The 25640-nt window shown below is 36.4% G+C and overlaps 1 protein-coding gene across 1 annotated transcript in view; it reads left to right on the forward strand.

The window, feature by feature from the left end:
* LOC144790799 (kyphoscoliosis peptidase-like) overlaps nucleotides 1-25640 on the forward strand; it is a 694354-nt gene that overhangs the window by 138877 nt on the left and 529837 nt on the right. The window lies entirely within an intron of this gene.

The following is a 25640-nucleotide window of genomic DNA, read 5'->3' on the forward strand; positions in this document are numbered from 1 at the left end:
AATATTGTTTTTTTTCTCTGTATATGCTTTTTAACAGTGTAACAGCGCTATGATTGCATGTTATTGCATTAGTTTTAATTAACTGTGCTAATGTAATAAACTAGAGTGCCATTAATTTGATTAATTGATTTTTTTTAAAGCACTTTATAAGTTTATTGGGAAGCACTATGTAAATATTGTAGCAGTTGTATTTTAACCTTTTTTTCTGCTAGGGCTATCCCCCCCACCATTTCTATCCCCTTTTCTCATCCTTTTTTAGTTTATTTCTGGTAGTTTGTATTTTGGCCATTGTAAGTTTTTGTCCACCTATTTTTTTATATAAAATTTCTGCCCTTATTCACAACACGCTGATGATTTTAAAGGTACCCAGTGGTTGTGTTTTCCCCTTCAAAATGCCCATAAATGTTTAAAAATACTTTTATAAAAATTCGTTTTTCTAAAACTATTTGCTCTAAATTGCTTCAGTGTAGTCTTGTTTTTTTCTTGTAAACTGCATCAGTATTTGTGGTGATTAAATTACCATCATCTCACAGTTCTTGTGCAACTTGACTTTTGACAGTAAAACAAATATTTCTTTCAAGTTTTTATTTTTCACTGTGACATAGTAATATGTTTCTGTTTTTTTTTATTTCAACCTCCTTCCATGTTTTGGTAGTAATTGGTTTGAAAACAATATTCGATCCCAGTAAACTATACATTTCTGAAAACTATACAAAAAATTTAAGTCATTAATGTGTGCAAATTTCTAAATCCGCTAATGTATATTTGACAATAGTAAATATTTCACTAAATTATTAAAAAAATAGCCATTTGTGTTAAAGTTTCACCTGTAATTTTTGTAATTTTTCCAAATAATGTAACATTGAATCGTCATTATCCTTCTCTTTTTGGGATATATAGGACTTATAGGTTCTCCAATAACCCAAGCAATCCAGATTGAAAAACTGAGCTGCGTCTTGCACTTGTTTATCATTGTTTACTGTGTTTATTGCAATTCATTTGGTAAATATAAACAGAGTAAAACAGGTACAAATGAAAACAATTTTTTTTGTAAACAAAATAAGGAGTTTATAGGCAGCGTCTTTTGCATATTTTAAATTTTGTGGCTACCAATGCAAGCATGTTATTCAGTTGTAATTTTTTTAATGTCTTCCTATTTCCCAATTTTCTTCTTTATGAATTTTATTTTGCCAAGAAATTTAATTGGGAGTAGCAGTTCGTCTACTAATCTGTTTATCCCTACTTCTCCCTATAAAAATGCTACTTTACTTATGTGTGAAGGACTAGTGCCAGCAACAGGAATTAGACCAAAACTCAATGTGGACCCACGACATTTTTACAATTAAAACTGCCCCTCATTTTGCCTTAAATATGGATTTGTACTCCTTGCACTTCCGCCACCTCGCAAAACCTTGCTAACCGAATTTTTTTTTTAAATTATACACTATGGGCCACATGAGTATGCTTGGTGGACTACTTTAGCAGTGTTTTTACTGTTAGCTAGCTTTCGGAGGTCCCACACTGCCAATTAGTATGCAACCGCTACCGTGGCGGTCGCATCCTGCATCTTTGACTTTTCCTCGTGTGCCACTGTAAGCTGCACCCGCCGCAAAGCCCAAGAGGCATGTTGTTCATTGCCATGGACCAAGTGGCATGCACGACACGTTTTCTGCCACCTTTTGTATGGCATTGAGGTTTGCTACCACATGTACCTGACAAGTGCAGCCCCGCCACCCTTTCAACCCACTTGGGGGTCTACAACGGTCCCCCAAAGCAATTACTGCCATCTTTTCCACGTCTGCGAAGCCACCATGGAAAGTGCTTCACATCACACCATCCTATTATGGATGGCGGTGCTTGTTAGGCACCACCACCATACTAGTTCTGCCCGGCTGGAAATCTGAATCATTGTCTGCCAGATGAAAAGAGGCGTACGCACTTTGCGTCGCTTTGAAACCCCCTGCCATTGTAATATGAACGTGTTTTTTAATCGTTACGATGTGGTTGATGTCGCAACCGCCGGCTCAGAGCTGGTGAACATCAGGACATCTTAACGAGCCTCCAAGTTAAATTCAGTATGTGGTCACTTGTGTGGTTCTTTTCAGGTTCTGTGTCCCAGAATCCCTTGCAAACCCCAAAAATTTAAAAAATCATATTTTATTTTCCTCTCATTTCTGAGAGGGAAATCTTGCTGTATTCACAAAATTCTACCCACCCCGTATTCCACAAGTTTTATTATAAAAACGGTAGCTCACTTGTGTGTGTAGGCCTAGTGCTTGCAGTAAGAAACGGTGCAAAATATAACGTGCACCCACCACATTTTTGCATTGAAAACGGACCCGTTTTTTAAAAAAAAAAGTCTATATTTCTATATAGAATCCTACCTCTGCTGGCACCTAGCAAAACATAGGAAAGCTATACATTTTTGACAACTAGTTATCCAGGCAAATCCAAGATGTTTCTAACTTATATGCCTTTTACCATGTTCTGTTACCCAGAATCTCATTTTTAACCTCATCATTTTTTTAAAAAAACAGTCAATTGTCATCACATTCCTTCAATGGAAAGTTCCGCTATTCGGTGTAGTTACACAAACTTCCACCCACCCCGCATTCTCCAAAGTCTCCTATTAAAAGTGCAACCTCACTCATGTGGTTGCTCCAATTACCCTTGTCATTCAAAAATACAAAACTTTTACATGAGACATTAAACATACCTATCTCATAATGACCTGTTTTTTAAAAAATGGCATTTTTTTTTGGTGCACCCTGCTAGGTGGCCATCTATTGATACCTTACCAAACCTACACATTTCTGTAAAACATACATCTTGGCTAGTACACGGAGGTATGGCGTGCGTCAAACTCCCAAAAAGTTTACTACCCAGAATTACTTGCAAACTTTGGGGCCCATTACGATGTCGGGCGTATTGCCTCCGCCAGGCTGGCGGTAGCAACCGCCAGGCTGGCATAGGCAATCCGCCCGACATCCATTCCCGAATTCCCCCCACCATATTAGTATGGCGGGGGGGACCGCGGCGGATGGAAAGACCGTCCGCCGCTTTTCCGCCCCGGTCGCCTTGCGGCCGGGGCGGAAAATGATTAATATCGTGGTTGTGTCTTATAGACACCGCCAGTCATAGTACAATGGGCCAAATCGGATGCCTTTCCGTGGCGTCGATGCTGCCACGGAAAGGCTTGCGGTCTTCATTCTGGGGGCCCCCTGCGGGCCCCCAGAGTGAAGGAGGTGTGGGGTGTGCACACTGGGGTACCTGTGGAACCCCCCAGCATTTGCATAAACAAAGCGGCAGGCACCGCGCAGTGCCTGCCATCTTTGTTTATGCAAATGCGTGCACTCATTTTTAACATTGTGGCGGGCTTTGCAGTGGGCACCGCCCGCCACAATGTTAAAAATGGCGGATGTGGCCGCCACTGTGGTGGGCGCATCCTAATGCAGACTTCGGGACCCCCGCACTTAAGGCACTTAAGGCGCGCGGTCCCGTCTTCCGCAAGGGTATCCTAATGGGCCTCTTAACATTTACTTTAAAAAATCAAATTTTCCACCTATTGTTTTTTTTGCGATCACCATGCAGGCTTAAATATCCTTCCTTAAATTGTCCTCCTCAGTCTCAGTAACAAAATTATCCTTCACTTTCTTTATTGTCCAAAACAGATTTGGCTCAATCGTTTTTTTTCCAGCTTTCCAGCTATCTGGAATGACCGTTTGAAACCTTTACGACTGCTCTCATGAAAATGAGGCACTTGTACTTTAATTTTACTGGCATATTACCATGCTCTGATCAAGGGTCGGAGACTTTTACATCTGCTTTTTTTTTCATTCCAATTAACAAATGTATATTCAAAAATATTAATATTTAATTTATAACTTCAACTTGAAATAAATTTTTATACATTATATTTTTTCATACAATTTTTTTTGTTTATATTACTTTTTGAAAAGTTGTGTATATATTTTGTTACAAATAAGTAACAAAAAAGAACTAAACTAGTTTCACTATATAGTTAACCAATGTTTGTATATTAGTATATTAATTTCTATTTACTTTATAATATCTTTAAACTATTTTATGACATGTTTTCCGAATTGAATATATTTTTCACACCTCTACTCTTAGAATATTTGCTTATACTGACTTTAAATGTACACATTATTTTTTTCTATTTTTATTTGTTTTTTCTAGTAAATTTTTTCATCTAGCCCTGTTACTGTTTGCACGCGTTTGGGGAGAGAAGCTTGCATTTTGTAGCTATGGTTATCGGATAAGGTAACTTTACTTTTCTAAATATTTTTCATTTCAGTTACTTTAATAGTAGAGGGGAGGTAGTTAAGTTTACCACTATTTTTTTATGAATCTGATATGTTGTGTAATACATAGTTACAGTTCTATGTTTACTACCATGATAACCTTTAAGGTTTACCAATATATATTATATTAGTTTCTTTTTATGATCGACAGCACATGCAGATTTACCCACCGCTATATTTCCATGGAGTAGGTTATTGCGGCGGATCCAAATTCTGTCCTCCGCTTTTACGTTGGTGGCAATAACACCTATTGCCAGGTGCATGGAAAAGGCCCACTAATATGTTTGCATTGCCTATCAGGCACCATCCCCCATATTAGTTTGTGTCCTATAATAGCCCTTTCCATGCCTTTGGTGCTGCCGTGTAAAGGCTCTTGTGAATAGCCATTTGTGCTTATTTGCTGGCTTCTCTTGTGGGGCGGGTGGTGGTAGCTGCATTGATGTGTACCCATGGTACCACCCCTTCATTTCCAGGCACCAACTGTCAGTCATTTTGTGGAGCCTTCCACTTTGTACAGGTAAATGCGGTGCAAGCACCTTTAACATTGCAGTCGTTGTTGCTTCCCCCAACACTGCCTGCAATGTTAAAGGCCCAGGATTCGCTTGCCCTTTTTTCAGGTGCACCCTGATGTCTGTTGTTGGACCGCTGCTTGTCTGGTGGGCGGTACCAATCCACCTCTATAGTGGCGGGTGGGCAAAATCGATCTTTCCTCGTAATCAGCCCCTTAATAATTTTCTGTAGAGTTTTTTATTTGTTATATGTATAATATATAGGCCTTCATTATGATCTTTTTTTGAAAGTCTATCACCTTAGGTTGGAGCCTTTCTGACTGAAACCGTTAGTTTCCCTTACGACTGGCTGATTATAAGACTGCCTTTCTGAAGTGAAACCGGCTGGTTATTCACACTGGTATGTAATTTATATGTATTGCGATTTAAACTGTCTGGATTACGATTCACTTTTTCTGTTTTAGTTTTTTAATATCCTGCTTTCACACATTGAAAGCATGTTTGAAACCTACTTCACCTTACAGCCTACGGTTGGTGTTTAATGTGATACCTAGGATGCCCACTTTATGATCCCTGCACCGTGTGGCAAGCACCTGGTATTCCCTGGTACACAGTGTATGGATGAACTCCACCTTTTATTTCCATGTGTGAGCTTGAGCTACGGCCAGTTTACTTCCTTAGCACATGCTCTTATAGTTGAATTTGAGAATGCGACTGCAGCGCACCATGTTTGGTCTTATCGTAATAAGTTGGTCTGGACAGCTGTTGGGGGTTGCTCGGTCATGTTTCCGCTATGGTGCCGTACACCATTATAAGTCTTCTAATGATATTACAATATTTATGTGGATGAAGTTTTTCATATGTACTTCATCTTGTACTTCATATGTGTTTTAAAAAATTTCCACATCTTCACTTGAATGGTTGATGTTGTTATCATTTTTTTTCCTACTTTTATCTTTCTTTTTATAAATTAATACATTATTTAAATTTTCCTTTTATTTTATGTTTTCCTGAAGCATTTCTTTCTCAAACTTTTTTTCTATTAGTTTTTTAATCTTTATATGCTATGGATGAAATTATATTTTTCTTTCATTTTTCTCAGTTGTATTTATTTTTTTTGGGGCAAATTTCAAAATAAAATCACAGTATAAATATTGGGCACCCCTGCATTGTGCTACAATGGACTATATATATTTAATGTATGTAATTTCTGTGATTTATATAATGAATTGTTCACATCTTTTAACATCTGTGTATGATTTTTAGGAGTGATCAATTAAATTTATTTTAAATTTTGCATTTTCGAAATCCAGTTTTTCTTTTGGAATTTAGTTTTTCTTTTGAAAATATTCGATTTCTTAATGAATTCATGTTCATTTTTTTTTAACATACATTTTACAGTGTTAGTTGTGTCAAGTATTAAAAAAATTATCATGTTTTCGTTTTTTTAGAAATATTTTTTATTTTAATTTAATTTTTTTAAGGAGGCAAGTGCCTTGTTAACAATTACATTATCTGCAATATGTCGTCATGGCCAGTGAGTCGCCCATCACTTGTGCATGTCATTGTTTTTAACATGGCCTGTGACTGTGCATGACTCAAATGTGCTTCAAATCAGCATACCAGCTCTATCCTTTCTTTAAATGTATTTGCTTTCATTAAAAAACTTTTTCAATTCTTTCTCCTTGTTAAAGTCATTACATTTTTCATGGTGAGAAGAAGATATATATGTTCCGGGAGTTTTGCTCAAGCATTATTTGCTGTAGTCGGGCAAATGATCGTGCACTTTAACCACTTGCATTGTCTGACCTAACTGATTTTTAAGGCATGTGAGTTTCTCATCAAATTTCCTCTCATGGTTTACTTTCCGTGTGTCCAGAGTACCTGTACACAGAAAACTGATACTGCATTCTCATACTAAATTGCATCTCAGTTAGTAGCACAACTGATGCTTGTCATCAGTGGCCTTGTACTGTGTTGTCCTTATAAGTTAGGTCTCCTGTTGGGGTTGCATGAGATACAAGTAAAGGTACAGCAACACACAGACTTTCTTAGATATATGCTACAGTACAATTCAGGCAGTCATGACATATTGTTTTTCAGAATAAATTTGATACATTAAATTTTGCTATTCATAAATATTGTGTTTGCAATCTTTTCACTAAAATGTAAGGGGTGCAAGATTATCCTAATCAATAATATTTGTTTGAAGGAAAATAATACAGTTGTTAGTATTTTTGAATTTATTACTATATTTCAATGATATATCCAACTCAAGAATATTCAAATTTAATTTTTTCCTTCTTATCAAATTTGCTATCTTATTTTATATGTTATATAATGTTTGGTTAATTTACATCTCTGTTATTCCTTTTTTTATAATGGTAATTATTTACTTAATTAAAATGTAAAAAAAAAAATTCAATACCCCATTAATTTTTCCTTTGGCGAAGCAGTTATGGTTTTATTTAAATAAATGCAATTTTGGAATCAAGCAATTAAAATATAATATATTAAAAATATAACTAATAATTGTTGCTTCTATAATTCACTGTCTTTTCGGATTTAAGCTTATGGAGCAGCATATAGTTTGTTGGTGTATAGACATTGACGGAAATTAATGAATTATAATTAATTTTAAAATTTCGCTTTTTATTACTTCTTTATTTGAGAAATAAGTCAATTCAAAATTAAAATCATAAAAGCACACAAGTTAAAAACAATTGTTACAGCAAATAAATAAGTGTACTAAGCCAATCCAAGCCAAGTTACATATTACTGCCCATAAAAAAAACATTAAAAATTATTAGATCAATTCATAGAATGACGGAACTTTACAACAAGTTTTAAAAAATGGATCAGTGCATGAATAACATGTTCTTCTTCCAGCCGTTGTAATTTAGAGAAGGCTAGCTTACTAGTTCGTTATGACCTTAAAATTGGTAAAAGGTACGCCCTGCGGGGTGCCTGGTAAAATTTGCAAAATAGGACACAATGAATGTTAGTTTGATAAGAAGTATCATCACAGGGGCAAACGAGTTTTGTCATGGACCAGTTGTTACATTGGGGAAAAGTAACAAGTCGAAAGAAGATGCCTAACCTAAAACGTGTGAGTAAAGAACAAGCATAGGGGCTGTTCAATAAAGTTAGGTATCTTTGTAACCCTTCCTGGGAAGTAATTTGCTGGTATCTAATGATTGTATATTTTTCTTTTTCTACGTTCCACCTAGATGTAACAAGGTGGTCTAAGACCATCTTTTGGATCGTACTTCTTGATACCGTCTCCATCGTAGTTGGATTCACAAAAAATTCCGGGTGTCCTAACTCATTGAACATTTTTCTCACATAGCATAGCCATTTGATTTTTGACATCCCGTCTAGCAAGAGGCAATCTTTTATTAAATTCCTGTTTAAGGAGGTTACTGGGGTAACCCAGACCTTATGCCAGAGAAGGATAGGGGAAGTCCTAATGGTATCTGCTATATGAGAAAGGCCAACGTCTATGTGCAACATTTATGAGGATATAGTTTTAGATACCCCCAATAAGTAGGCAATGAAGTGGTTTTCACAGCTCTGCATCCCCTGAGCGTATTGAATGCCCCAAATACCAGCACTATAGGTGGCAGTTGAAACGCATTTCGCCTTGTAAATGTAAATTAAGTCTTTAACTGGCTTCCCCCCCAATTTGTTAGTGAAATTACGCAAAGCGCCAATGGAACGCAAGAAAGCTAGCTTCCTGGCATTGATCGCTGTTTGTCAGGAACTCCCCCTATGAAAATTCACCCCTAGGTACGGGAAGGTATCTGTGATTTCGATTTTCTTGTTATCCAAGAAAATTGGGCAGGGTGCCCTTTTCCTTCCCTTCCCACAGACCATTATGAAGGTTTTAGAAGCATTTATACTCAGGCCACGAAGCTTCATATAGATGTTACATTTATTTATGGTTCTTTGTAGGAGTCTAGTCCTTGACATTAGTGCCGCATCATCTGCATATAATAACAGTGGGGTGGGGGTTCCTGAAATAGAAGGATAATCAAGGTGAAAGTCCCTAAGATAAGATCCAATTGAATTAATATATAGGGTGAATAACAGGGGTGCCAAAATGCACCCCTGCCTAACACCCCTTTCAATGGGGAATTTAGCTGAGCATTCCCCCCTAGGGCCATACCTGACTCTTGCCCCTGCCTCTCTATAAAGTTCCTTAATGTAAAGTATGATTTGACTGTCGATCCCCATATTGCTGAGTGTTAGCCATAGGAAATCGTGATCAACACAGTCAAAAGCTGAACTTAAATCTATGAATGAAATAAAAAGATTCCCACTCTTCGCCTGGGTGTACTTTGCAATGAGAAGTGCCAAATTTAAACATTGTTCCGTCGTCCCCTTTCCTGGACTAAATCCGTACTGAAGGTTACTAAAAATTTGTTTTTCCTCCCCCCAGGATTGTATTCTGTTTAAAATAATTCGACCTGCCACCTTTGCCAACGCATCCAGCAAAGAAATTGGCCGATAGCAAGTCGGGTCATTCCTCTTGCCCTTTTTGTAGATGGGGATAACTATGGCATCAGACCAGGTGGTTATAAAACCTTCTTGGTTTGCTTTATTTAAAACATTAGTTATCATTGGGGCCCATAAATCAATCTCTGCCTTGTAAGTATCTATAGGGACACCGTCTGGACCCGGGGCCTTACCAGACGAGCTATCCTTTATAGCTTTTCTAACCTCCTCATAACTAAAAGTTATGGCTAATGGGAAAGGAGTATGCTGTCTGTCGTCCAGGGAATTAATATCCTCGGGTACAGAAATAGTTCTATCAACAGGGGGAATTGATCTACCATACAATTGTTTAAAATGAGCAACCCATTGCTCACCTGTAATTGCCAAATCAATAAGATCTGCCTCTGTGGTTTGTATGAAGGGGTCATTAACCACCTTCCAAAAAGCCCTATTGTCTCTTTTATCCGAAGCTTCTTTCAGGGCTACCCAAACCTTGTTCTTTAGAGAGGCTTTTCTTGATTTAATATTATTTTTATAAGTTTTTCTGGCTGCACAAATTAAATCCCGTTTTTTTGGGATTGTGTGCAGCGCCTTTTTAAGTGATGTCAGTGCTTTTGTGCACTTACTATCAAACCACCTTTAGGGTTTTGAGACCCCTGTCCGATGTTTTCTTGTTAATAGGGATTTGACTGTCCCCAATATTTTAGAAAAGGAGTTCATTATATGGTCTGGTGCCTCTTCTTCAGTTAAACAGATCATTATGTCTTCAATATTGGAGGCAGCTAGTTTTTCCAAAAATCCCGGGGGGCCTACTTTATCCCATTTAATTATATAGCCTTTCTTTGAAGCTAATCTTATCTCGGGAGAATAATTAATAGTAACCTCCGCCCTGCATGTCAGTGATTTAAGTTTAATACTAAACACAATAGGAAAGTGATCCGAATGGGGGGCCTGGCCCGTTTCCCAGTGTGCCACTAACCCTGCGTGGGATGCAGAAATTAATGTAAAATCAATTATCGAATTGCACCCCCTCCCATTCAAAGTAAGTTGGAATGGTACACTGGGTATACAAATCTCATTGATAAAAACTAAATTAAAATAAAGAAGTATATTGTTGAAAGAAATACCGAGTGGAGTATGGTTAAAATGGGTAGGGCAATCTTCCCCATAATCCGATAGGCTGTACAAACCATACGAACCATGAGGACAGATCGTACTATGAAAATCTCCAACCCAGAGCATATTATTATCACCAACCAGCTTATCATATAGGGAGATCAAAGTTGAGAGAAGTTTACTCAGGATTGTCCTACTGGTATCAGGAGGAATGTTATTATAAAAGTTTATGAAAGTGACATTTTGCAGTGGGCCCCATCTTAACCACAATATCTGGTAATATTCGGTTGCCACGAATCTTTTGACTTCAATACCCCCGGTGATAGATAAAAAAGTACACAGACACCCTTTGTTACGGCCATGTGTGCTTTGAACTGCAGCGGTATGGAAAGTTTGATAACCATTAATGTGATGAGCTTTCAGGGACCATGTTTCTTGAAGGCAGATCACACTATGCTTAGTACCAACGTCTAGCCAGTGTTGTTGGTAAACTTTATCGGCTAACCCAGCCACGTTCCAAGAAAGGAGACTATAGGTAATGTCTGTATATTTATGGGTATTTAATCGATTTGATTCAGAGACGTTATGCTGGATCGGAAAAGATTCAGCTACCAGAATTGGAGTAACTAATTGATCGTTCTGTGTTAGTAAGGACCCGTTGAGGCAGTGAATATCATAGAATCCCCGGACCATAAGTCATTTTTAGGCCGCCCACTCAGGTAGGAGTTTATTAACGAAGTACAGCTTGATACTACCGGGTTATGAGTCACAGTATGTCCAGATTGTCAATCCAGATCATTAAGATCCGAAAAAACGTCATATCGATTAATTAAAGGAAGTGACCAATGTAATGGGTCAAAGCCTTGTTGGGTGAGCGGGTTCCGGCATTTGATAGGTCTTTCTATGAACTCAAAAGGCGAATAGTTTGTAGGCCGCAGTGGGTGTTTCGATAAATGAGAAGGGTAGGGGTGGCGTATGTTATATGTAGACACACCACGGTGGCCGCGGGGTACTATCAGTGCCTCTGGGTAGAAATAGGTTAAGGTTCGGGCACTATGCTGCTATGGCCCTGAATCTGGTACCAATCCACGATGTGCGGTACCACCCTGTGCGGCCTCATTAGGTTTGCCTTCTCATAATAACCTCTATTGGCATGGTAGCAGGACAAGACCACCTTGAAGAGCCACGGCATAACTGTTGTTTTATTTATTTTTATTCCGCATTCCAAATCCGACCGCGGCGGTACGTTCATAGCCATTAACATTGTGGCGGATGTTTCTGCAAGCAGCAACGTTGCAATGTCAAAATAACCATGTCCTGCATTTCCCTGCACTGTGTTGCAGGCACTGTACAGTCCCTGCCACCTTTACCCACACCCCTCCAACAAATCACTGCCAGAATTTCTTCGTACTAAATGTCGACCTACAGAAAAATCGCCGCAGGAATATCCAAGTTAACAAGATTGACATCCTATCTACAACATGTTAAGTACAAAAATATTGAAAAAAACATAACCATTTAAAAAACATATTTTTCTTTTTTCAATTAAAAAAAGTGTTAAATACATCAAATAATATTTATAAACCATAATTAACATACTTAAAAATATTTGATAATATTTTAAATTAACAATTAATACATATACCATAATGTAGCATTAATTAAACATATACATAACATATTTAATATTTACTTATTTGATAATAACTTTGACAACTTATTTTAATAACCCTTACATTAGTTAAAAATATTACAAATTACATATACATCTAAACATAAAACGATAACATAAATAAAAAGTACTTAATTTTTATTTAATACATGTAAATAATTAAATTTACTTTCAATAATTTCTACTTTAGTATTATACTAAATTATCAAAAATATTAATACAATTTTGAAATAGCTAAATAATTTGAAAAACTATTCAATTTCCCCCCAAAAATACTCTAATTATAACATTTGTTGATACAGTAGGTAAAGCGTTGGATAGCGTAGGGGTACTAATTACTACTCCAACTCCAGAGGTGGCAACATTAGATAAAGTGTTGGAATTTGTTGTGGGTAAAACTTAATATTCCAAATCCAGAGGGTGGAACAGTAGGGAAAGCGTTGTTTAACGTAGGGGTACAAATTACTATTCTAACTCTAAAGGTTTGAACAGTAGGGAAAGCGTTGGATAGCGTAGGCTTTACAAACTATTATTCCAACTCCATATTGTATAACAGTAGGGAACGCTTCGGATAGCGTAGGGGTAAAAATTACTATTCCAACTCCAGATGGGTCAGCGGTATTGAAAGCGTTTTATAGCGTAGGGGTAAAAATTACTGTCCCAACTCCAGAGGGTGGAACAGTAGGGAAACATTAGGATAGCGTAGGGGTAAAAAATGTTATTCCTAATCCAGAGGGTGCAACAGTAGGGAAATCGTTGGTTAACGTAGGAGTAAAAATTACTATTTTAACTCCAAAGAGTTCTACATTAGGGCAAGCGTTGGACAGCATAGAGGTACAAATTACTATTCCAACTCCAGAGGGTGCAACTGTAGGTAAAACTGTGAATATCGTAATGTTTAAAATTACTATTCCAACTCCAGGTACTGAAACAGTAAGGAAACGTTGGATAGCGTAGAATTTAAATATAACATACTTATAAATAAATGTTATATTTAAAATCAAGAATTATTAAATTTTTAAGTACTTCAACCTTTTTTACAAAAAGCCATTACAATTGAAAAATTAATTGGACAATAAATTAACAATAAATAAAAATGAATTTTAATTAACAAATATTTTTCAACAAATCTAAAATCTTAAACATTAAAATATTTTTCATTACAAATAAAATATTATTTAAAATTAAATCACACTTAAAAATATGTAAACAATAACATTTATTATCATACCCAAAAATACTTTTTATAACACTTTAATTACCAAATAATTAAAAATAATTTCCAAATCATAACAATGAATTACCAATTAAAATATTAATACCCTATCATTTATATTATCTACCAATTAAAAAAATGAATTACCAAATTAAAAATTGTAAATTACCAATTGAAAACATGAATTACCAATTACATTTTTGTATTAACATTTAAAAACCTTATTTACCGATTAAAAAAAATGAATTATTAATTGAAATAATGAATTGCCAATTAATATTTAATTATACATTACATCTTTATCCATACTAATAAATACATTTAAATCATTAATTAATTACAATTAAATTACTTCCCACGCGATTCCCTGATAAACCCACAACCCGCTACAGAAATACCAACAAACATTATTTACAATTAATTTATAATTTCTAAACATTAATAATTAATTTAGTACATTTAAATTACTTCCTACCCTATTAACCTATAAACCCACAACCCCGCTCCGGTACTAAAACATACAATTTATTTCTAAATCACATTATTAAAGTATATAGAAATATTGTACTTATAAGTAAACACATTAAAAAAAATTAACCAAAACCTAATACACATACATAAGAAAATACATTACAATAATACAAATATCTATATTATTAACTTTGATATTACTTACATGGATATTAAAAAATGCGATATTACTTACCTTAGGGTCAATATTTTGTCCAATGATATGTTTGTCCTCAATATTCGATTTCTTTTTATATTTCGAACTCAATAGTTTTTGTAGGTGGATATATAAAATTTGATATTTACACTGTGCACCCCTCCACCATATTGGTGGCCCGAAATGGGCACTCTGGACCAGTCTCTGCAAGCCTTTCAATGGGGGTTCCAATGAAAATGAAATGCTCGCGTACTGTGGCATCATAATTTTTGTTGTCATACGCTGCTCCATTACCATCTCTTTTTTTGTTGTCCAGCACTGCCACTTGTTAAGTCTGAGGACTTTTACTGGTGGAATAATTGTGTTTGTGATTTACCACTGCTGAGGTTATCACAGCAATGACAATGTGACTGGCAGGTTTCCGTTGCTCATTTGCAGACTGATGTCAGTCGCAGGTCCGGTGTATCCCACCAATAGCCGGTGGCGGACATCCTTCTGACATCCTACTAGACCCCCACGTTAATGCTGACTGGTTACTGTTGTGCAGCTGTATGTCATGTGGATTAAAATATTTTTTATTAAATAAATAGTATTTGTTGTTTATTAATATTAATTGCAGAATTATGTTTATTTTGTAATAATAAATGTTAATTCTACTGTCTTAGCGATTTCTATTTTAAAAGCCTGTCAATTGCTTTCATTTTAAAACTTAAATAGAATGTTAATCTATAATACATAATGAAAAATTAAACATTAAAGATTTATATGTACTTCAGATAATGTTTGTTTGATATCATTAGCGTGACTTTTGTTATATATATATGAACACATGAAAGTAAGATAATTTACCACATTGTAAGGTATATACTTTATTAATTTTACATATTTTTCAACTTACATATTTTAAAATATCACATATCATTATTTTAACAATATATATATTAATATTTGGTATCATTTATTATTCTATTACTTTTTTATATGTATTTCAATAATTACAAATAGAATGTTAAATTATTATTTTGTATTCACTTTTTATTTATATTCATTTATAAAACATGTACTAATTATCTTATTTTAATACTTTAGTAAAGGTATTTGTACTCGAATATCTGTTACTAAGGCTTATACATTTTCTGATGTAATAATACATTTATCAATAGTCTTTTTAAGTTTTCCAATTTTCATATGTTATGGTAAAGATTTTTTTCCTTTTGTTTTGTTTTTTGAATGTAACTAACATTAGCACGGATAACATTTTTTAGGATAATGATTGCATTTGGAAGACTGTTTTAACGCCATTGCTGCAAGAATGTGATCGACTCACAATTAGTCAGTACTCCCACCCACCTATTTTGTGAACCGACTGCCTTTGAATCATGTGCAAACCTGTCTATTTTATAAACACGTGTGGTTTAGCCTGGCAAAGGTCCGCATCACAAGCTTTCATCCGAACAGGTGTGTTTTAAAACATCCCTACAGCCCATGCTACTCACAGCATGCAAGTATGTCCATGTGGTACACCAATTGAGGATTCCACCATTGAGTATGTTTATGGTTGTTAGAAACTCTGATCGTGACCCGAACAAACAAAATACCAGCTTTATAAATGTAGAAAAAGCTGTATGAAATGCATGGCTGAACATTGCATCGTAATCCATTGTGGTTGAATGTAAAACGATCGACAACCGTGGTCCTTACAGATATTGAAATCTGTTGCTTGTTTGATGCTTTTTCCTATCCCATCTCACCAAATGCAGCCTGATGTGGATCTGTCTAACTGCTTCAACACATCTCTGTACTAAATACACCCACGGTACTATAGATATTTCTATTGGCCCCATTGTATTCAAAGTTAAAAAAATGGTGTCAATGCTGGTTTTTAAATTTTATTATTTTTGATATTATCACTTTAAATATTTTTTCTTCACATTATATTTTAATTACTGAGTCTCAATGTATGTATTTATAAACACATTTTTAGTGATGTTTAGAATTTTTGTAAGTGTTTTATTTTCTTTAAATTATAATCCAATGTTTGTAGTAATCCACTTAATGTAATATTAAGCAAGGAACGTTAACCTTATGCAAAACAATTATTTCACTGTTCTTGCACTTATTACTGTTGCAACACTACATTTTACCTCTACATCAAATAACACTTTTCAAAATGTTTACGCTGCTTGGAATTGCAAAACTTCATTTCACCCATCCACAATCCTACTTTCCCACTAACGTACTATTGTCTGTATGGTTTATCCTATAATTTACATTTTTCAAATTTTGCTCTCAATAATATTGTATTTATCCAGAATATACCATGTAATAATTAAAAATGTTTATACTATATAATCGAAATCTTTCAAGGTATATGATTATGTTTCTTATTACAGACAACTTGCAAATATAGAAGTTTTTAAATATATATTAAAAAAAAAAATTCATAGCTTGTTTTGTAGGATTTAATAAAAAAATTAATAACAAAACACATCTTTCATTTTTATAATTTTTAGAATATTGGAGATGTATGTGGGACAGTCGGACAATGTCAATGGATAACATTTTCCCTATTGTATTGACCTTAATAACTATATATCTGCTTTGCTTTATCTAACACGGAGAGAGACCACCGAGTCTCGCCGGTATCCCGCCTCATTTCTCACGGCTTTAATAGCCCAACGGGTGTTGGATCAACATTCGGCCCTTACCTAAGGACATATTTTACTCCGACGAGTGAAACCACCAGGCTCGCTCCTGGTTGAGGTTTATTAACCTCGCCCCGACACCAGGTACCGGCCTCTCTCGGTATCCTGACCACTCCGATCTAGTGCCTGACCAGAATAAAGAATAAATAATTAAAAATAGCCCGGCAGGCATTCTTAGATAACAGGCAAATGATTCAAATAGTCCTGATGATGATCCCGGTTCATTAGGAGCCAGGGGATCGAAACGTTGACGGTTGAACAGTATTGCGGAAAATTCAATTGTATGCCATTCTGTAAATACTGTATGTCGAAACTTGTGTGTATTGATCACTAATCTACAAGCGACATTTGGCTCCAAACTTCTTGCCTGAAATACTTCTCTTACTCTTGTTTTGCTTCTATTACACTTTCTTCCCTGAAGGATAGGTACAGGACTGTGCCCTATCTAAAATGTGTATAACTGACCACCTCTAGGTCAACCAAATTCTTGTATCTCTAAATTAAACAATTCCTTACCCGGCTGGGTCTGGAAGCTTGATTATAGTACCGATTGTGGTCTGTAAATTCATTATTCTTTTTATTTCTGTTTTCCTTAGGACCTTTGTTGTCTTTAAATATTGCTTTATCTAACTACATAACAAAATATATGTATATAAATATATATATAGACATACATGTATATATATATATATATATATATATATATATATATATATATATATATTTTCATATATATATATAGGTACAGTTATATATTTTACTAGATATTTAGAAGGATTTGTGTGTGTGTTTTAATTTTTAGAAGAAATCATATTTTTTTGAAATCTAAAAAAAATGTTTTTCAATTGGCTGTGTTACTACAATTGTGTTATCATTTGACTTATTTAAATTTTACTGTTGATAATTTTCATTTTACAAATTCTTTTTAATAAAAACTTTTGGTAAAAACATAAAAATTTAATTTTAAAATTCCTTAATGTATATCACTAGTATATTATTATTAAGTGTAACATATTCTTTGTTTCTTAATATTGCAAGATGACAATATTTTGCTGTTTAACATTTCTTATGTAAACTCTACCTTACCAAGCTGTCTCACTGACACTAAAAAGTATTCAATGTGGAAATGTGTGCCATGGATCCATAAGGTCAAAGTGTACTCTTGGATCACCATTAGGATGCCGGGCGGGCTTTGCCCGCCCAACACCCTTACGGAAGACGGGACCGCCCACCTTAAGGGTGGGTGTCCCGAAGTCAGCATTAGGATGCGCCCACCACAGTGGCGGGCGCATCCCCCATTTTTAACATTGTGGTGGGCGGTGCTCACTTCACCGCCCGCCACAATGTTAAAAATGAGTGCACGCATTTGCATAAACAAAGTGGCATGCACCGCGCGGTGCCTGTTGATTTGTTTACTCAAATGCTGGGTGGAACCACAGGTACCCCCGTGTGCACACCCCACCCCTCACTCTGGGGGCCTGCAGTGGTCCCCCAGAGTGAACACCACATGCTTTTCCATGGCTGCAACGCCTCCACGGAAATTCATCCATTTTTGCACATTGTAATATGGCAAGGCGACCGGGGCGGAAAAGCGGCGGACGTTTTTTCTGTTTGCCGCGGTCCCCCCGCCATACTAATATGGCGGGGGAATTCGGGAATGGATGTCGGGCGGATTGCCTACGCCAGCCTGGCGGTGGCTACCGCCAGCCTGGCGGAGGCAATACGCCTGACATCGTAAAGGGCCCCCAAGTTTTTCGTATGCAATCCATACAGATCTGCAGATACATTTTACAACTCATCCATTCAGATTTTGTATTCTGACATGCTTACTTACTTGGTATGTCCACCAGTTAAAAATGTTTTTTGACACTTCATGGGCTCTGTTAAGTCTACTCTACATGTTGTCATTTTGTCAAAAGTAAGATTTTCCCACTATAGGCATTTGTGTTGTTGTTGTTGCAAACACAGGCTCCCATCATACTGAATGGCATTCCTCCTCCTGAACAGTTTTTGGAAGCATAGTATTCAGTCAGATTCAACTGTTGAACTCTAGTTTGTAAAATAGCAAATAAAAAATGTTTTGGGCCGCAATATTGCTGACTGACATTTTAATGATCTCATTGTTGTTTTGGCTAATAGGTCTTTCGAAAAATATTTTTAAAATACATTTTTATTTAAAGATGTCAAAATACTTAGGGCCTCATTAGGATGACGGGTGGACTTTGTCCGCCCGCCACCCTATCGGTATGCTGGACCGCCTGCCATAAGGGCAGAGGTCCCGTTGGGGGAATTAGGATATGCCCACCACAGTGGCGGGCACATCCTTCATTGTTAGGATTGTGGCGGGCGGTGCACTCTGCACCGGCCGCCACAATGCTAAAAATGCTTTCTTGCATTTGCATATACAAAGCGCATGCACCGAGCGGTGCCTGCCGCTTTGTACATGCAAATAAAGGGTGGTACCATAGGTACCCCTGTGCACCCCCACCTCGGCCTTCACCAGGGGGGCCTACAGCAAAGACCGCCTGCCTTTCCGTGGCGGCATTGCCGCCGCGGAAAGGCACCTATTCACACGCATCCAAATATGGCTGGCGGTGTCTGATAGACACCGCCACCCTATGAACCCTTTTCCGCCCCGGACGCAAGGCGACGGGGGCGGAAAAGTGGCGGGCGGTGTGTGCCTCCGCTGCGGTCCCCCCCGCCATCGTAATGTGGCGGGGGAAAAGGGTGGCGGGCGGGCATTTATGTCGGGCGGATCACCACCGCCACCATGGCGTTGGCGATCCGCCCGACATCGTAATAGACCCCTTAGTGTTAATTTATTAAAATTTCTTTTATTATTTATGGAACATAGATATAATTAATACATTTTTGATATTCTAATTTAGACATTGCAAACAACTTAAATTGAACAATTATATTTTTTTTCAAATGTTTAATGATTTATTTAGTCAACAGATTTTTGGCTTTTAACCCTACTTAGTATAGATAACAAAATTACATTTTTTTGAACAAACGGAAGAGGATAATTATATTTATTATTTCAATTAATTTCAAAAATTTGAAGAAAAAAGAATTGCCGGAATGTTGGGTTACAACTGGATTTGCATGGGAAGTAATTACTAAAAATATTAAAATTTAATGAACAATATTTTCATTATTACTGTATGCAACATTCCTGATCAGCAAAATTAAAATGAATTAACACATTTTCAAAATCTATTTATTTGAAAAAAATATAAGATTAATCATTTAAAAATAGAGCAGAAAACTTTGAGAATCAATTTATAATTGTATACTTGGTATTTCATTTTTTTAATAATCATGTTCGGCTTATATAGTTCTAAACATATTCCTACACAACATTATGATTATTTTTAAAGCAAAAACATAAAATCTGAAGGAAAAAAAATGTAGACAGATATCTGATTACAAAATCGATAATTCCTTATCTTAAAAATAAATAACTTCACACAATATTATTTTACAAATAGATCAATACACACTTACAGCCGGGATTTCACTGTTCTGAATTGCTTACAACCCAAACCGTATCAGTATCCTAAATGGTCATCCTAATGGCGGTCCTTCCACACACTCAATTAGGAGGTGACCACACACGGCGTGGTTCACAAAACTCCCAAATATGTTAGAGAACTTCAGCTAAGTCATGAAATACTCTGTAGCACAAACTCTTCCAGAGAAATGAGATGTTGATGGAGATAGTGGGGATTACAGCCCATCGTTGGAGACAAGTATGTCCAGTGTTACCTCATCTTGATGAGTGGTTCTTTAATGTCTTCTCATCCATAGCAGTCTTCAACCCCTTTACCACAGCGAACCACCTGCATTTGCTATGGTTCATTTAAAACTCATTGAAGTCACACCTCTTTCTCACTCATATGCTTACTTTCATCGTATCAGTTCTGAGCACCGGTCATTTTAAGGCTTATCATCCAAAGAATCAATTTGATGTAAATGAATCTACAATACTGATGCTTGTACTTTTATACTTTATTTTAGAGAAAATAACTCTTAGGCACTTTGTCTACTTGCATCCTGCTTTTGGACAGTGACAGATTGCACATTTAGTGCCGCATTAGGATGGCGGGTGGACTTTGTCCGCCAGCCATCCCGGCGTAAAACGGTATCGCCAACCTTAAGGGCGGCGGTTCTGTGGGGTCCATTAGGACGCGTTAGCTACACTGGCAGGCGCATCCCGCATTAATAGCATAGTGGCTGTCGGTGCTGAAAGAACCATCACCCGCAATGCTAAAAATGCACATTGCGCGCTTCAATGCACAACGTGTGCCACGTTGTACAGTCAAGTGAATGGGGTACCATACGTACACGATGTGCACCCACCACCCCCTCGGATTACCTGGGGGGGCCGCAACGGGTCCCCACAAGACATTCCTGCATGCCTTCCTGTGGCAGCAACGCTGCCATGGAAAAGCTTGTTCCCGCCCACATCCTAATATTGATGGCGGTGTCTAACAGACCCCGCCACCATATGAAACTGTTTTCCGCCCAGTCAACTCCTTGACTGGGCGGCAGACGGTCTGTCCGTCAGCTACGGGTAAGGATGTCGAGTGGATCCCCACGGCCCGCATGACGGTGGCAATCCACCTGACATCCTAATGTGGCCCTTAATGTCAGCATTGTGACCGGAAATTCCACGGGTAACTGCATCAGGTTAATCACACCAACAATGTTCACATCTCTGAGTGCGAAGGCTAAGCTCTGCACTGTGTAAAAAAAAACAATTGAATCAGAGGCAGAACACTTTTCTTTACCTTCAACTAAATTCCTTCAACTAAATGCCAGCAAGTCCGAGATTCTTCTATATGGGAAGGACCAGGAGCTTTGGTCTGAGCAGTGGTGGCCTTAACATCTGAAACCTGCCCCGCTACCGAAGTAGGCGGTAAAGAACCTGGGTGTTTGGTTCGATTCCGGATTAACATTTGAGAATCAGAGCAGAGCTGTTGCTGCTGTCTGCTTTGGGCTCCTGAGAGGACTGAGGCCTTTGCTTGGTCTCATTCCGCCCAGCGTACGCCAAACCATCATGCAAGCCTCCATTCTTGCGCGGCTTGACTACGGCAACGCCCTATATTTGGTATGCAGACAAAATATCGAAATTTTAATATCGACATACACTAATATTGAAGTTTTAATATCAAAGGGACAAAATATAGAAGGTAAGTAATATTGATATATTTAATATCGATATCAGTAACATCGAAGTTTAAAATATCGATGTAAGTAATATCGATGTTAATAATTTCGATGTTACTAATATCAATTTTTAAAATATTTTTGTGTATATTATGTATTTATTATGTTTTTAATTTAATTTTATGTAATTTAATTAAATTTTGTATTTTAGTACTGTAGCGGGTTGTGGGTTTTTAGGGGAATAGGGTGGGAAATAATTTAATTATGTTAAATTAATTATTAATTAGTAGGAATTATAAATTAATTTTTATTAATTGGTAATTATTTTTAATTACTTTGTAATTAATTTTAATTAATTGATTAATTGATAATTATGTTCTGTAGTGGGTTGTGGGTTTATAGGGGAATAGTGTGGGAAGTAATGTAATTATGTTAAATTAATTATTAATTAGTAGAAATTATAAATTAATATTTATTAATTGGTAATTATTTTTAATTAATTGGTAATTAATTTTAATTAATTGATTAATCGATAATTATGTTCTGTAGCAGGTTGTGGGTTTATAGGGGAATAGGGTGGGAAGTAATTTTAAATGTAATTAAGTAATGTTCTTTAATTTATTGTTTTGTTAATTAAATAACTGTTAATTAATTAATAATTGTTAATTAAATATTATTAAATGGTATTTTTATACATTTTTTAAATTACATATATTTTGCTCATCATGTTTTTAATAATTATGTATTGGTATTTGCAAATGGTTTTTATCTATTTAATAGTTAATATTTTTATTATTTAAAATAAAACATTTATTTATAAGTATGTTATTTTTACACCTACACTATCCAACATTTCCCCTACAGTTGCACACTCTGGAGTGGGAATAGTAATTTTTACCCCTACGCTATCCAACACTTTCCCTACTGTTGCACTCTCTGGAGTGGGAATACTAATTTTTACCCCTACGCTATCCAACACTTTCACTACTGTTGCACTCTCTGGAGTGGGAATAGTAATTTTTACCCGTACGCTATCCAAAATGTACTTATTTTTTTTTATTAGTTTTACATTGTTATTAATTGTTATTTATATTATTATTTTATGTATATACATTTATTTGTAAATTATTATATTTTCATTTATTTATAAGTTATTAAAATAATTATTTTATAGTTAATATTAATTAAGTATATACTATGTATTATATATTTTTTTTTATTACATTATTTATTAATTTTAAATATTATAATATATTTGTAACCATGTTATTATATTTAAAGTATTATTTTGTTATTATTACTTTTTTTAAATAAAAAAAACGATATTTTCTAAAAAACGATATTATTGACATCGATATATTTTTTTCGATATTTTTGTACTTACCTTGTTAGAGATAGGATCCCAATATTATTGTCATCGATATTTTTGTTGCGATATTTTGGTACCTCGATATTTTTGTAGTCGATATTTTGTCATAGATTCCCTATATTTAGGTGCCAACAAGGCAAGTATCAAACGCCTGCAGAGGGTCCAAAACGCGGCAGCTCGCATGCTAGTGGGACTCCCAAGATCTCAATCTGTTTCACGAGTGCTTTTGAAAATGCATAGTCTGCCGATCGAAGCCCGTATTCAGTTTAAGGTGCTGTGCATCGCGCACAAAATTATGAAACAGCAAGCCACCATTGGGCTATCAGGCCTGTTGAAGCCCTATTTGCCCAGGTGCGTCTTGCGCTCCGCTCACCACGGTTTGGTTTGTGTCCCTCGAGTGAGGAAATCAAGGGCTGGGGTCGCTCGTTTGGTTTCATGTCAGCCAAACTTTGGAATTCTCTTCCATTTAACATTCGAGCGATCCCCAATCTTCTGACATTTCGGAAATCACTAAAAACATTGTTGTTCCCCACTCTGTAATCTTTCTTGCTTGTAAGTTTCCCTGTTCTCTCTATTGGTTTCTGGTTGCGCTGGGACGCCTCGTCTCTGAGGCAGCCATGCGCATTACAAATCCTGTATAATAAAAATAATAATAACACAGATGTAACAATACTGAGCGATGCATACCTTTCGGAGAACAGGAGGCCATGTTCGAGAGGTGGTTCTCAGAGGATGTTTATCACCGGTTAGAACCAGGGTACTTATCAAAATTTGGACCTTCCCGCAATCTGGTTGGCACTAAAAGTCTTTTTTCAATCATTCAAGGTAGGCTGGTTCTTGTGGTCTCATACAACCTTACTGCTATGTGGTACAGCTATAACCTTTGTGATTTGGGGCCGTGAAGCCTCTTTGGCGAGGCCACGTGTCATTGAACTTGCCAGGAACCACAGGGTATTTCCCTGTAGGCTTAAAAACTGTATGGTTCCGTAAATGCCAGAGCGCACAAAACAAGCTGACGGTGCCTTGCATAACACAAATGTCTTCTCCGTCCAGACGATGCTCAAGCACTCTTTTGAGCATTTGCCAGAACTTTGGTCAGATCTGTTCTTCTGAGACTAATGCTAGCAATGTCTGCATTTTTGAAGATTGTGAATTTTGTGGCGGACATTGCTCTGAATTTTTTTTTTTAGAGTTGAGTTTATGCCACTTCTTGCAATTTTTTTAAAAACACAGCAATATTTGGCCAGAAGTCATTCTTGGGGCCATGATATGGATACAGACTACGGTACATCTAACTCCTTCCAAAAAAAAGATCCTCCAATCATGCTCCCACTTAAGGAGGATCTTCTGTGGCAGAGGCAGAGGGATTGGGGGCATGAACCTCCAGCCAAACTTGTCCATCCTTCGCCTCATTGCCTGGAGATTGAGCGGTGACAGTTGTCAGCTTTCAACCTTCATAACAAATTATATGAAGTTATTATTGAAGTCATTCAATCACGCCACAAAGTGAGTATATCAATGTGTGTTATCCTGAATGTCCCTGAGTCACTTACTCCAATTGTTCCAAAATCTAGAGTCAGTTGATGGGCAATGAGTTGAACTGCTGGTGTGGCAGTTGCGCTTTGTGACTGACATGATGGTGTTTTATTCATGCTTTATCTTCAATAAACCTTCTTCCACATCGACCTGCGTCCTCTAATCACTCTTTTTGCTTGAGAGAGTCAATTATAGAATTTTGAATAGGAGAAACTATTGTTACTATAACAAAAGGCTTGTCAACCACCTATCTGCCTCAATTCCAGATATTCAATTATTAATTTGTCTTTGGCACTCTGGTTCTTCTTTGACAGCTGTGAAAGTCTACTTTTTGGTCCTTGTTTATTAAATAAGGATGCACAACCAGCCATCTCTTTCTATAGTGCCCTTTTACGCATAGATTATTCAAGGTGTAAAGACATTATTTTCTGGAATTTTTCTTACTTTATGCCTTACTGGGACCTTTTTATATCAACATATTTTTAACAAACTTGAAACTGTCATATATGTTTTCTCAGTATATAGTGTGCTCGTTTACTGACAATAAAACATGAAATTCAGATGAGTGAGCTGCAGACACCAAAATGTGTAGCTGAAGTGGTGCTACACACAACGTTAAATATTTTGTTTCAAGGTGTTAACATTTTAAAATGTAATGTTCATTTACTATGCCTGCTTGCTATGCACCAGCACACCCTACCAAGGTTGAGTGCTTTTATAACTGACTGTTACATAAACGGATTGTTGACAACCGAAATTACTAGAACGAGTTCATGGAGATTCAACTACTTTAATTAGGGTTTGCTTGATCAAAGAAGGGGACGGACATTATAAACGATGAACAAATCATGCA

The sequence above is a fragment of the Lissotriton helveticus genome, chromosome 11, assembly GCF_964261635.1.
Source record: "Lissotriton helveticus chromosome 11, aLisHel1.1, whole genome shotgun sequence".
Taxonomy (NCBI): Eukaryota; Metazoa; Chordata; class Amphibia; order Caudata; family Salamandridae; genus Lissotriton; species Lissotriton helveticus.